A 13,731-nucleotide genomic window follows, 5' to 3' on the forward strand; every position below is an offset into this window, starting at 1 on the left:
TAGCGTCTGAAAAAGTGGTTATCATGCAGGACTAAATTTCATTACATGTCCGTCCGTCCATCCATCCATTCTTTTAACACTTTTCTTTATTATGGTCGCAGGTGAGCCACAGCCTCTTCCAGGTGACTTTGGGCGAAAGCCGATGTACACCTGGACTAGTCAACAGCCAATCATGGCATTGCTTTAATAGTTTAATATTTAATAAATGTATTAACTACTAGCTACTTTTTTTTACAACAGTAGCTCGTTCAAAGTCACATATTTGAACAAAAGAAGACCAAAGGATTAATGCACAAAATCTTTGTCATGATTGGTTTTGTGCTATGGATAATTCTAATATATGTCAATTTTTTTGAGAACATTATTGTGAAGCAAATATATGTTTTATACAGAATAATCAAGTAATTTATCTATGGTGGAACAAGCCACTTACTACAAATGAATGCAAATGCTGTTATGTATTACATGTAAATGTAGAAAACAGAATTAAACTGCTGTATCGCATGGTCATGTGTTCAACCGTCCCTAGAGCCTGTTTCCCCCTAATATACTGTATGTGCATGTATAGTGTTACACAGTGTGATGTGCAGCAGAGGAAGCAGTTTACTGTGGGCTTGGCTGGGCATGGCAGATGTCTGCAACGCTGCTCTGCTCTGAGTTGAGGGCTTCATTTCAAAGGCCTGTTTACTGGCAAGACTTAATAGGAAGTGATCTTAAAGTGTTCCTTTATACATGTTGGAGGCTAATGGTTTAATATGCTCTGGGTATTTCGCTGTCTAATGAGATTTATTGCTATAATGTTCTCAACAAACATCCAATAGAAATACTAATGGTTCCCTCTCTTCCTTCATAACTTCATGGCTCTTAACATGTCACTTTCTGTTGCGCAATCCCTGCTACGTTGCAATGTATTTTTCTAGTCACATTTTTTTTTTTACTTTGGATGCCCAGAAGAGCATGACTTTATTTTCTTTTTCTTTTTTGGCTGCATAACCAACTCATCAGGTTCATAGCGCCGGTAAGTTATTAGTAGGTAGCAAGGCCAACAATTTATGTGGTTGGTTTGACATATAAGTGTGAGGTCATATCCCCATGTGTGTTTGTCGTGTGTGTTTCTGAGAGCACATGCGCAAGGACAAAACAAGAGTGCTTGATGCTGGACTCAATAGTGATGGATGGGGTCCCACATGTCTCTGGTGTGTTCATTTTCAGAGTCCAGCCGGTAGCTCAGGTCATGCCAGGGATCAAAGGCTATGAGTGGATCACAACAGCATCCCTCCCTCTGGTCCATTGGCTTACAACTGCAGCCTTTTCTTGGAAAGAAGACAAATAGAAATATATAGTCTGCCATTTGACAGCTTTTGGAGAGTCACTATTATCAATTTAAATCAACTCTATACTCTATATGAGTTGCAGTAGAATTTTAACATTAATTGAATTAGTCTGTATGATTTAAAGCTGCTCAATGCAGAAAATTGAATTTAAAAATTGCTACTGCCATGTTTTTTGCAGGAGTAACCATTTTGAACGGCCAAGGCAGAGGTGCCCATGTCCGGTCCTCAAGAGCACCTATCTATCCTATTTTCCATGTCTCCCTCATGAATGAAGTATGATGACATCCACCAGCTCTATTCATGGAGCTCAGAATATGATCGCATTACACCCCCTGCACTACGACTTAGATCTTCTTTAGATAAATTTTGGTCATCAAACATACAAACAAACATATGTCTTCAAAAATGTATCACTGTTGACTGGTTCTACTGGTTCGAAGTCCTCCAGAGCGTCATCTATCACCCCAATTTATTTAATAACTCCTGCGCTATGAATCTACTTCAGCCATGAATGCACAAAATAAATTCCAGGACATGCTACGAGGCCCACGTCACCCTCACGTGTTTATTTCGATGCATTTCCTTGGCTGAGAGGCCGACAATTCAAAACAAAACAAAACAAAACAAAATGACTACCCGCTTGCCCGGCTTTAAAGGTAGAGGAGCTACAGCGCTCCTGGTTCTAATGGTAGCAACGCAGTAATACGCTCCCGGCCAAAATGGATTAAATGTTGCGCAGATAGTGATTTGCTGGATGAGGTGAGAAAAGTACATTTTCACAAATGTATTTTTATTTTTATTATTGTTATTGTTGTATCTTATGGTCGATGTACAGCATTTTGTTAAATCTGCGGTTGTTTTTTAAAAGTGCTCAATTAAGTAAAATTTTATTTAGTTTAGAGCTGACTACGTTGCATTAGTTTTTACCAGTATTTTTGACTGTAACATTCAACGTGATATGGGCTTCATATTCGTTCCCATATTCTCTCTTATAAGTGATCTGACTGTTACCTATTGAAATATTTAATATAAACTTGAGATGATGTCACTAAAGTCTAAATATACAAACATATACAATAATCAAAAGGACGAGACGCTCGGAAGTACATTGCATTGTGCAATTTGGTTGAGAGATTTAATTAGTAAACTCCATGGGACTTCAACAGTCCTCGGGAATTTTCTCATCAATTCCCTGGTTTATTGCCGTCTGTTTCCATTCTTGCCAAGTAGGGTATGAGAGGGGAGATATTCTGTGGATAAGCTCTTCTGGCTAAAACTCCATGAAATGGTGCAATGGGATTTACAAGTCCATGCATAAATCGCAGACATTCCTCTCTGAATACATTTATCCTTCTTCAATAACCGTTTTGATCTCTTAGTGTTCTTGTACTATTGTCTTAAATTCATTGATCTGAGTCGATGATGATATAAATTTATTTTGTACAATATTTATTCAAATTTTTTTCTGGAGATACTTATTCTACATGTACAATACTTATTATTATTATCGAGAATGGCCATTTCTGCACTAGTATTCAGAACCCAAATGCCTTTGCCTGAGATTCATAAGTCACAAGGACAATTTGGCTCTGGGTCGCAGGGGCAGCAGTGCTAGTCTTACGTAGAACAGAGTCTTTTTCTTGTCTCTGGCCACCTCCTCCAGTTTCAAAACTACGTATTGTGCCAATAGCCAATGACAGTGTGAAGGTGGATCTTTCAATTGACACAAGTCACACAACCATGATATTCGCTGCAAAGCATCCAACAACCATCCATTTTCTTAAGCACTTGTCCTCACAAGGGTCGTGGTCATGCTAAAGCCTATCTCAGCTGTCTTCGGGCAGTAGGCGGGCTACACCCGAACTGGTCGCCAGCCACTCAAGCCAGGGCACATATAGACGATCAAAGCATCCAACAGTTTCAGGTAATTATTACATTAATGCACATTTTCTACAACTCCCCATAAGGATATGAATAGAGAGTGACTGAAAGATTGGCTAATGACCATGTTCAGCATGTAGTCCATGACTGGTTTGTGAATAGATCCCATACTGATACATTTACAGCCATACAAGCATATCTTCTGTTCTCTCACAGTCATTTTTTATTTTTTTTTAATTCAGTGAATTTATAATTTATTTTAATACTACAGTAAATAATACCTGTGTAGGTGAACGTAAATTAATAAGAGCAAAAAGCTCTGAAAAGTACAATTGATGGATTACGCTCATCAAGAGACATTTTAGTGCCAAAATAGTTTCAACGGTTTTAGGGTATTTTGCTGTCGCTGAAAACTTTTATTTTATTTTTTCCAAATTAGCTCTAGTTTTTGAGATATTCATATTTTTATTTAGGAAACATGCTAAAAATGTGAGAATTACGATATTGGTATTATTCACTTTATGACCAAACTGGCTGCATCTGTCTTTTCAAGTATGTTCAACCGGTATTCTTTCATTTTTTAATGTGATATTGCAGACGAAAGTGATAATTATCGCAGATAACCTTCTATCTGTCACGGTTTTGAGGCAGAGTGAGAGATGTGGACCTAAATGCGAGGAGACACAGTGATCAAACAGAGTCCGTCCGTCCGTCCATCTTCTTCCGCTTATCCAGGGTCGGGTCACGGGGGCAGCAGCTTTAGCAGGGACCCAGAGCCCAGACTTTCCTCTCCCCAGCCACTTCAGCCAGCTCCTCCGTCGGGACCCCAAGGCGTTCCCAGGACAGCCGAGAGACATAGTCTCTCGAGCGTGTCCTGGGTCGTCCCCGGGGCCTCCCGCCGGTAGGACATGCCCGGAACACCTCCCCAGGGAGGCGTCCAGGAGGCATCCGAACCAGATGCCCGAGCCACCTCAACTAATTCCTCTCAACGTGGAGGAGTAGCGGCTCGACGCTGAGTCCCTCCCGGATGACCGAGCTTCTCACCCTGTCTCTAAGGGAGAGCCCGGCTACCCTGCGGAGGAAACTCATTTCGGCCGCTTGTATCCGGGATCTTGTTCTTTCGGTCACGACCCACAGCTCGTGACCATAGGTGAGGGCAGGAACGTAGATCGACCGGTAAATTGAGAGCTTTGCCTTTCGGCTCAGCTCCTTCTTCATTACAACGGACCGATACAGCGTCCGCATCCCTGCAAACGCTGCACCGATCCGCCTGTCGATCTCCCGCTCTAACCTACCCTCACTCGTGAACAAGACCCCAAGATACTTGAACTCCTCCACTTGGGGCAGGATCTCATCCCCGACCCGGAGAGTGCACTCCACCCTTTTCCGACTGAGGACCATGGTCTCGGATTTGGAGGTGCTGATCCACATCCCAACCGCTTCACACTCGGCTGTGAACCGCTCCAGTGAGAGCTGGAGATCACGGCTTGAAGAAGCCAACAGCACCACATCATCTGCAAAAAGCAGAGATGCAATGCTGAGGCCACGAAACCAGACCCCCTCAATGCCTCGGCTACGCCTAGAAATTATGTCCATAAAAGTTATGAACAGAATCGGTGACAAAGGGCAACCTTGACGGAGTCCAACCCTCACAGGAAACAAATTCGACTTACTGACGGCAATGCGGACCAAAATCTGACATCGGTCGTACAGGGACCGAATAGCCCGTATCAGGGGGCTCGGTACCCCGTACTCCCGAAGCACCCCCCACAGGACTCCCCAAGGGACACGGTCAAACGCCTTCTCCAAGTCCACAAAGCACATGTGGATTGGTTGGGCGAACTCCCACGAACCCTCGAGGACCCTGCTGAGGGTGTAGAGCTGGTCCACTGTTCCACGGCCGGGACGAAAACCACACTGCTCCTCCTGAATCCGAGTTTTGACCTCCCGACGGACCATTCTCTCCAGCACCCCTGAATAGACCTTACCTGGGAGGCTGAGGAGTGTGATCCCTCTAAAGTTGGAACACACCCTCCGGTCCCCCTTCTTAACTCTTTGACTGCCAGACATTTTCAGAAAAGGGATGCCGTGAGTGCCAGCCGATTTAAGCATTTTGACTGATCTTTCCAGGTCCACAGAAAATTATGTGTTTGGACTATGGAAACACAAATACTACCAAATGAAAGATTGGACTCTCATCTTCCATCAGAAAAAAAAAGTTTGTTTCTACCTTATTCCGTTTTTCAGTAATCAACAATAGAAAATGGTTAGTTTCACCTCTGTTTGGAAACAAACGTCTTTTAACGTCTTTGGCACTCCTCCATAAGATTTTACTAAACGTTATTTAACGTTTTTGGCAGTCAAAGAGTTAAAAAGGGGAACCACCACCCCGGTCTGCCAATCCAGAGGCACTGTCCCCGATGTCCACGCGATGCTGCAGAGATGTGTCAACCACGACAGCCCCACAACATCCAGAGCCTTTAGGAACTCCGGGCGGCTCTCATCCACCCCCGAGGCCCTGCCACCGAGAAGCTTTCCAACCACCTCGGCGACTTCGACCCCAGAGATAGGGGAGCCCACCTCAGAGTTCCCAGACCCTGCTTCCTCAAAGGAAGGCGTGTCGGTGGAATTGAGGAGGTCTTCGAAGTACTGGTGTCCACCAGCGGGTTCGAGGATTGCCGCCACGACAGGCACCAACCACCTTACGGCCACAGCTCCGATCGGCCGCCTGAACAATGGAAGCGCGGAACATGGTCCACTCGGACTCAATGTCCCCTGCCTCCCCCGGGACAATGGAGAAGCTCTGCCGGAGATGGGCGTTGAAACTCTTTCTGACAGGGGATTCTGCCAGATGTTCCCAGCAGACCCTCACAATACGTTTAGGCCTGCCTGGTCGGACCAGCATCTTACCCCGCCATCGGAGCCAACACACCATCGGGTGGTGATCAGTTGACAGCTCAGCCCCTCTCTTAACCTGAGTGTCCAGCACATACAGCCGCAAATCCGATGACACAACTACAAAGTCGATCATCGAACTGCGGCCTAGGGTGTCCTGGTGCCAAGTGCACATATGGACTCTCTTGTGCTTGAACATGGTGTTCGTTATGGTCAGTCCGTGGCGAGCACAGAAGTCCAACAACAAAACACCGCTCGGGTTTCGATCGGGGGGCCATTCCTCCCAATCACGCCCCACCAGGTCTCACTGTCATTACTCACGTGAGCGTTGAAGTCCCCCAGCAGAACGAGGGAGTCCCCAAGGGGTGCGCTCTCCAGCACACCCTCCAAGGACTCCAGGAAGGGTGGGTACTCTGAGCTGCTGTTCGGTGCATAAGCACAAACAACAGTCATGACCCGTCCCCCCACCCGAAGGCGGAGGGAGGCTACCCTCTCATTCACCGCGGTAAACCCCAACGTACAGGCGGCTAGCCGGGGGACAATGAGTATGCCCACACCTGCCCTGCGCCTCTCACCGTGGGCAACTCCAGAGTGGAAGAGGGTCCAGCCCCTCTCGAGAGGATTGGTACCAGAACCCATGCCGTGTGTGGAGGCGAGTCCGACTATATCTAGTCGGAACTTCTCAGCCTCGCACACCAGCTCGAGCTCCTTCCCTGTCAGAGAGGTGACATTCCATGTCCCCAGAGCTAGCTTCAGTAGCCGGGGGTCGGACCGCCAAGGCCCCCGCCTTTGGCTGCCACCCAACTCACTGCGCACCCGACCCCTTTGGTTCCTTCCACCGGTGGTGAGCCCATGGGAAGGGGGACACACGTTGCCTTTTCGGGCTGTGCCCGGCCGGGCCCCATAGGTATAGGCCCGGCCACCAGACGCTCGTCTTCGAGCCCCACCTCCAGGCCTAGCTCCAGAGGGGGGCCCCGGTGACCCGCGTCCGGGCAAGGGAAATGACGATCCAAAGTTTGTGTTCATCATTGGGGTCGTTTGAGCCATGCTTTGTCTGGTCCCTCACCTAGGACCTGTTTGCCATGGGTGGCCCTACCAGGGGCATGAAGCCCCGGACAACATAGCTCCCAGGCTCATTGGGACACGCAAACCCCTCCACCACAATAAGGTGATGACTCATGGAGGGGGATGAAACAGAGGTAATGAGTAAATGTAGGGTGATTTATTGACAAGTGGACAGGAAAACCAGGACTTGAAGTGACTGGAATGGACGTGACTGGACCGGATTTGCCTTAACGAGGAATGACTTAGCTTGACTTGACTGGCTGAGGCTTGGCTGCCTGTGGAGTGACTATAACCCCGGGATTACACCGCATGCGTGTGTGTTGCGTCTCCGCTCCGCCGGCGCAGCCAATACGCTTCCATTCTATCAGCTTGTTCAAATTACACCAGTTGCGTATGTGCTGCGGATCGACTGTGTACCAGCTGCGTTGTGCCAGAGCCCGCCGCACGGATAGACCTATTTTCTATTTTTGTCAGTCAACGCATCCGTCGGCATCCGTCAAATGGCAAACTAACACAGAACACATTGAGTGGGACAGGAAGTAGTTAGTTTCAAAATAAAAAATTCCAGTAACTTTTCAGAATAAAATACCCACCAGTTCCTATTTCAGCAAAATGTCATAAGGCTTAATTCACCGTAGCAAACATGGACGAGTAGACATTTATAATGGAGGTGGTTAATATGACACGGCACATCCTTTTTATTTGAAAACCTAAAAATGTATGTCACAAGGAACGTCATAGTAGAGTGTGCGTCCGGGCAATTTCCCTTGCCTGGACGTGGGTCAACGGGGCCCCCCTCTGGAGCAAGGCCTCGAGGCAGGGCTCAAAGGTGCGTGTCTGGTGGCCAGGCCTATAAGCATGGGGCCCAGCCGGGCACAGCCCCAAAAAGCAGTGTGGATCCAGCCTTCCTATGAGCTCACCACGTGTGGGAGGGGCCAAAGGGGTCGGGTGTGCAGTGAGCTGAGCGGCAGCCAAAGGCGGGGACCTTGGCGGTCCAACCCCCGGCTACCGAAGCTAGCTCTGGGAAAATGGAAGGTCACCTCTCTGGCAGGGAAGGAGACCGAGCTGGTGTGTGAGGCAGATAAGTTCCGACTAGGTATAGTCTGACTCGCCTCCACACACAGCTTGGGTTCTGGTACAAATCCTCTCAAGAGGGGTTGGACTCTCTTCCACTCTGTTATTACCCACGGTGAGAGGCGCAGAGCAGGTGTGGGTATACTTTTGCCCCCAGGCTAGGCGCCTGTACGTTGGGGTTTATCCCGGTGGACAAGAGGGTAGCCTCCCTCCGCCTCCGGAGTAGTGTGGTTTTCATCCCAACCTTGGAACAGTGGACTAGCTCTACACCCTCGGCAGAATTGGCAGGGTGCATGGGCGTTCGCCCAACCAGTCCACATGTGCTTTGTGGACTTGGAGAAGTTGTTTGATCGTGTCACTCGGGGAATCCTGTGGGGGGTGCTTCGAAAATACGGGGTAACCGACAGTAAGCATTGCACTAAGTCAAATTCGTTTCCAGTGAGGGTTGGACTCCGCCAAGGTTGCCCTTTGTCACCGATTCTGTTCATAACTTTTATGGACAGAATTTCTAGGCGCAGCCGAGGCGTTGAGGGGGTCTGGTTTGGTGGCCTCAACATTGCATCTCTGCTTTTTGCAGATGATGTGGTGCTGTTGGCTTCTTCAAGCCGTGATCTTCAATTCTCACTGAAGCGGTTCGCAGCCGAGTGTGAAGCGGTTGGGATGAAGATCAGCACCTCCAAATCTGAGCCCATGGTCCTGTCGGAAAAGGGTGGAGTGTCCATTCCAGGTCGGGGATGAGATCCTGCCCCAAGTGGTGGAGTTCAAGTATCTTGGGGTCTAGTTAACAAGTGAGGGCAGGATGGATCGTGACAGGCAGATCGGTGCAGCGTCTGCAGTGATGCAGACTCTGTATCGGTCCGTTGTGGTGAAGAAGGAGCTGAGTCGAAAAGGCAAAGCTCTTGACTTACCGGTTGATCTACATTCCTACCCTCACCTATGGTCATGAGCTGTGACCGAAAGAACAAGATCCCGGATACAACCGGCCAAAATGAGTTTCCTCCGCAGGGTGTCTGGGCTCTCCCTTATAGATAAGGTGAGAAGCTCGGTCATCCGGGAGGGACTCAGTTTCGAGCCGCTACTCCTCCGCATTGAGAGGAACCAGTTGAGGTGGCTCGGGCATCTGGTTCAGATGCCTCATGGACGCCTTCCTGGAGAGGTGTTCCGGGCATATACCACCAGCGAGAGGCCCCAAAGACGATCTAGGACATGCTGGAGAGACTATGTCTCTCAGTTGGCCTGGGAACGCCTTGGTATCCCGTAGGAGGAGCGTGTTGAAGTGGCTGGGGAGAGGGAAGTCAGGGTTTCTCTCCTAAAGCTGCAACGGCTTCCACGGGCTTTTTTGGGCTATCGGCTATCCAGTAATGTATATACAGATCAGTGAACACAGGAGAAATGACAATGGCGGGTGATTCCAGGACAACATCATGCAAAATATTTTGCTGTAAAAGCTAAGGAGGTTGCGCAAAATTACCACACCGCTATCCGCCATTGTTGACAGACTGGCGGTTCGCGCGCAGTCACGCAAGAATTGGAGTATACGTCATCAAACTGGAGGAGCATCCTGAATGCGGTGTCCACATTGGAACGTACGGGGAGCGTTTTGAAATCTTTCCACTCTGGAGCCCAGTTCCAAAAGTCATCGATTTCAAGCTCCAAAACGGTGCCGCCTTGTGGACGAACTGCCCAAATGGTAAGAAACTTGTGTGGACACATTGCAACGGGCTTTCGTGTGGACAGGGCCTTAATGAGACAAGGGGAGAGACTATAGGAACACATAAAACACTAACCACAGACAAAAGAAAACAATTACACCCCAAAAAAATAAATAAAAACCCAACCCCACAGAACCGAAACATGACACTATCCACCCTGTTCCTGATTGGACGAAGCAGAATCGTGTGCACATCTACCTAACTTTTGTTTCGACCAATCACGGCAAAGGATGAAAATGTCGTCACCGACATACGATACGATACGATATACTTTTATTTATTTTATTTTATTACATGCGACTGTTGTGACTAGCTGATATCATGGCGTTGAGTTTATGTTGTTGGTTTTGTAATGTCGATATGCGGATACAAGAGACTAATTCAGCAAGAACAGAATTAATTGCAGTGTCCACGCATTCGTCCACCGGTGTCGCCATGTTTGGTTTGTTTCTTCCCACGGCTTCGGCGCTTTTTGTTTTCGTCACAGCTGCATATCCCGCCCCCAAATACAATTTCGCTCTGTGATTGGTTCGAACCACCAGGGGTTCCTATCGGTTGAAATCAATGGGAGTGGTACAAGATGGATTCTCAGGAGTTTGTGAACTTTGTGAAAAAATATAATGAGATAATGCATTTTACATCTGGTAAATGTTACTGGTGTCTTTATTTATTTATGTATGTATTTATTTATTTATGCAGACCAGTGCTATCAATCAATTTAAAAAAAGAGCTATAAGTTATGTCAAAAACTAGAGCCAATTCAAAGGTATGTATGGAATTTACAGACTCTGCAGTCCAAAATTACAGAGAAACCAGTTAATTTGTTTGGCACAAAAAAAAAAAATGTTGGCCAGTCTTATTTCTCTGTTGTATAGGGGAAATTGAATTAATCACCAAATCAATAATGGTTAATTATTAAATTAATAATCAATTGACTTAATTGATTGAGGAAACTCAAACTTAATATTTATATTAATTCTGAGTAAGCCTGCAGGGCACCACTTCTATTTTTGATGATTTTTTATCAGGATAACAGATGAGAACCTTGTTGAATCAGTCATTAAAATGAAGGTTGTACTCTTTTACAATTTTGTGAGTTCTCTGTTAAGCTTAGAGGTTAAGAAAAAAGGATAAAACACACACACAGTACGTAATCAGGTTTTGATTTAGTGCATGTTAATTTCTAATCTAGTTGGGAAAATCTATTTGGAACTTAAAAGAAGTGTGCAGAGGGAGCAAAAGAGGGAACAGCAAAAAAAACTACAAGCAGGGAGCCTGCCTTTTATACAGTAGTGGGCTGGGCCAGTGTCCTCACCAGGGTTCTCAGATTCCTACAGAGAGAACTGGAAGTTTACCAGCTTAGTGTGAATTTGGTAAAACTCATCAGGTTGCAATTGGATCCCACGTTAACCGAGATTCTGAGGTCAAAATTCAATCAATGCAAACACGTACAGTTGGACATATCAAAAGAAATGTTACCTAGCTTACAACTCCTAAGCGTGCACACAAATGAAAGTTAAGTGGAGGACATGACACTCAAATGAGACATCTTCACAACACTTGAAGAAAAAGACAAAATAAAACAGTCAGGTTTTTGAAAAGTTTTTTTTACTTTTATTGTATTTAATATTGGCAATATTCAGGTTTTGAAAAGCCATGTAAACACGCACAATAACCGGAAAGCCCCTTGGGTTACCTCTTTCATAACCGAAATACTGGTTTATATAAACCGATATATAAACCGTTTATATAAATCGGAATACCTTGATTCAACGGGGCATTGCTTTTCGTTGTGCGAATGCTCACAAACTCTTCTTCGTCTCCTTTTCCTCTTCTTCGCTTATTTGTATTCGCAATGAATAACCTTTGCCGTCACAACATGTATGCGCAGCTCCGTCCTACTCGCTAAAGGAGCCTCACTTGAATACATTGATTTCTCCATTCATTTTACATGTTATTTTCAGTCTCTACGGCGAAAACGCCAGTTTGAGCCTTTATACACATACAATAAATACAAGTGTATAAGTCCGTGCTTCTGGCATGTAACCCACCGGAAATGCTCAAGCCGATGTCAACAATGTGACGCTTGCAGCAAAGAATCACACTTCTGAAGCGAGGAGGAAACCGACTACTTTATATAGCGTGGTAAGTGACATAAATATGCCTTTTTTTTGAATGTATAGTAAATTGAAAGTGGAAATTAGTTTTTTTTTATTACGTAATTACGTTTTCCGCGCGTCAGGGTATTCCAACCGAGTAAAAATAAGCATGTAAACGGGAGTCACACATGTAAACATGTTACCTTGATTGTTTCAGAAACCAGAATTCTGACCTTAACCCAAATATTGACTGCATGTAAACGTAGTCTGTGTTGAGGTTATAAAACTTACAACTTACAGTTGTAACAATTCTTCTTACCATTTCCTAGAGTTGGAAAGCCCCTTTTAAAGGGGGGCCATTCCTTTTTTTTCTTTTTTCTTTTTCTTGAGAGCTCAGTATTGTTAATTCGATAATTTTACCGATTTGACATGTCATCATCATTGCTCTCTTTTTTTAATTTTTTTTAATATTTTTTTTATTTTGTATGTGTGTGAGTATGTGCATGTGCGTGTGTATGTGTCTGTGCATGTGTGCGTGCATTTGAGTGTGTACTCATTAGTTCACCTAAAACCTATTAAAAATCCCATACCGTTCACCTAAACCGAATACTTCAGAATCCAGCTAGAATCGAGAGGTTGTCAGGAGACCCGAGGAAGGATCAAAGAAAAGAAAGGAACATTTAATCCAGCACTGACCAGACATTACCTACTACCCACCGGGTTACCAACCAGAGTCTTTCACCAACCCCAGAAACTAAATAAAAATTCCAACAGACCCCAAACCCCGGGGACCCCCCGTACCCAGGCATCGGTGCTGGAGAGGGGCCGGACAGCGGAGCGGCGAGGGCACCCGGGCCCACCCCACCTCCAGCCGCGTGGTGGGACGGAACACCGGGGGCAGAAGGGGAGATGGGCGCACCGGGGGACGGGGGGTACCCCCGAACCCCAGGCCCAGCGGGGAAAGGCCCCGGTCGTCACGCCAGCGTTCTTAGTGAAAGCTAACCCAGGAAGGCCATTTCGAAGGAACGTGTGTGTGTGTGTGGTTTCGGTACCCCCAGGTAGTATATAACCTTGTGCGCGAGGGCAATGCTAAAGTGGTGCTTGCTCATGCCAAATTCTGCCTGAAGGGCAGCTTTCAGATGGTGTTTCGCGAATGCAATTTGTGCCATTATTTGGAGGGAGACTGAGTGCCATGTCCATACTGAAGGCCAATTTCTATGAAACTGGACATGCCAGAGACAGGCTGCGGCACATAATTGTGTGACTGTGCTGGTGACCAAATGAGTGGGGAGTTGTTCATGGTTGTACTTGTACCATAAAATACTGAGGCTTCTGACATTTAATAGGTATTTAATTTACCAATACCTTATTTCTTCTTATTGAATAATAAGAATATCAATCCAACCAACCAACCAACAAAACAAACGAACAAACAAACAAACAAACACAGAACAGAGTTTCTTATTACATGCACTTAACTCAATACTGTATATACTTTTACACTTTGTTAATTGTTATTTATTGTACTCTATTATATTTATTGTTATATGTTTCTGTTATTTATTTGTTACATTTAGTGTTCTTTTCTAGTTCTCTTAGTTTGCATTCACTTATTTAGATCTGTTTTTATATGCATTTATTTTTTGTTTTTATGTTTCAGTGTTTCCTTAC

This window comes from Vanacampus margaritifer, chromosome 3 (genome assembly GCF_051991255.1).
Source record: "Vanacampus margaritifer isolate UIUO_Vmar chromosome 3, RoL_Vmar_1.0, whole genome shotgun sequence".
In the NCBI taxonomy this organism is placed as follows: Eukaryota; Metazoa; Chordata; class Actinopteri; order Syngnathiformes; family Syngnathidae; genus Vanacampus; species Vanacampus margaritifer.